This window comes from Condylura cristata, unplaced genomic scaffold (genome assembly GCF_000260355.1).
Source record: "Condylura cristata isolate star-nosed mole 26May11 unplaced genomic scaffold, ConCri1.0 scaffold00033, whole genome shotgun sequence".
NCBI classification, from domain to species: domain Eukaryota; kingdom Metazoa; phylum Chordata; class Mammalia; order Eulipotyphla; family Talpidae; genus Condylura; species Condylura cristata.
The window spans coordinates 19,005,729-19,007,578 of record NW_004567134.1 but is presented as its reverse complement, the minus strand read 5'-3'; positions in this window follow the sequence as shown (position 1 = coordinate 19,007,578).

Here is a 1,850-nt window from a genome sequence, read left to right as displayed (position 1 = left end):
CAGCCCAGCTCGGCCAGCTCCGGTCTGCTCATGCAGGCCCACCGCGCACACCATGGCTACACACGCCACGGCCACACACGCCACGGCCACACACGCCGGGGCCACACACGCCGGGGCCACACACGCCGGGGCCACACACGCCGAGGCCACACACGCCGGGGCCACACACACCACGGCCACACACGCCGGGGCCACACACGCACCACCACACACATGCGCCCCCGTCCCAGGCACCGGCCCTGCCACACACCAGCCCCCGCCAGGCAGGACCCACATGCGCCGGGCCCCGCCACCCACGGGCCTCGCCACTCCTGGAAGGTCGCCGGCACAGTGGCCCGCAGCCTCTGTCCTGTGACCTGTGCGGTCTCAGCTCCTGAGCTGACCACAGCCTCTTCGAGGAGCCACTGATCTCCCTGCAGCACCGAGAGACCACAGATGACCAGCAGACAGGTAACAGCAGGCCACGTGGCTGGGTCTCGGCTACACCGGGCACCTCGCAGCGTGGCGGGGTGGGGCTGCGTGCCCTGTGTGGGGGGCCAGGCCGCGGGGCAGATACCGGACCGGGATGGGGCACAGGGGGCTGATGGGGCGCAGGGGGCGGGGCCCGGGGGGCTGATGGGGCACAGAGGGCGGGGCCCGGGGGGCTGAGGGTTGATGGGGCGCAGACCCGGCCAGGACCAGCGGGTCTGGAGGAGGCGGCCAGCGGGCCCACAGCGGGAGCGCTGTGCGCGTGCGCGCTGGGCGGGGCCTTCCCAGCCCCATCTGACCTGACCGGAGCCCCCACTGCGGCCTGCGGCGCCCTGGGCCTCAGTCAGAGGCTCTGCTGCGGCCGCTGGACCTTGCAGCCGCGGCTTTTCGGGCAGGGGCTGTTCCCGGCTGTGGCCACGAGAGGGCAGCCGCGGGCGCTGGGCGCCGCCCTGGGGTCAGCGCGGCAGAGCCCGGAAAGGCTCCAGTGGGACCTGGACTGAGTCCGTGGCGCTCCCCAGTGGGACCTGGACTGAGTCCGTGGCGCTCCCCAGGGCCCAGCATCCCGCAGGGGCCGAGGGCCACTGGCAGGGCCTGGCCAGCAGCCAGCAGGGAAGGGACCGCGGGCAGAGAGCCCTTGGCAGCGCCCTCCCTGGGCAGGAGGGCGCCCTGGGGGAGGCGGGCCCACCAGCAGGGGCCGCGCGGGCCGCTGGCCCACGGCGCGCCCCGGGTTAACGGCCCGCAGGGTGAGCCAGCAGCGAGGGCTGCGGAGGGCAGGAGCTGGGCCCCAGGGTTCGCCGACAGCCCCCACCTCGCCCACTGCAGCCGTCCACCAGCTCTTTAAGGGACTGGGGGCGTCCACGTCCCTGGTCACCGCGGCGGGGCGAGTCCGAGCGGTGCCGGTTCGTGTGCGTGCTGTGCTGCGCCGGCGAGCGGTCTGCCGGGCCCGCCCCGCGGCCCGGGTATCCTGGCCCGCACCCGTGAGCTGCCCAGAGCAGGTCCTGGCGTGGGTTGCCCCTGCGGCAGGGGCAGGCGCCCCGAGCCCCGGCTGAGCATCCTCCCGGCCTCCAGCCCAAGCGCCGAGGGCGGGCCGAGGCTTCCTGTGTCCTGAGTGTCCACACACGCTGGACGTCCATGCTCCGGAGGCAGAGTGGCGTCTGGCACATGAATGCCCGCGGCGATTCTCGCTGGACCCCCAGTGGAGAAGGGCGGTGCCCCGCGGTGGCGCCTCCGGCGGCTCAGTGTGGGGTCGCGGCTCTGCCTGGACTGGGCGCCAGCGAGGTCTAAACTGCCCTAGCTGTTTTAGGGGCGCGAAGTGAGGACTCTGGAGGCCAGAGCCAGGGCCATCCCTTGGCGCGTCTGGCCCGTGCTGGCCCCCACTTTGC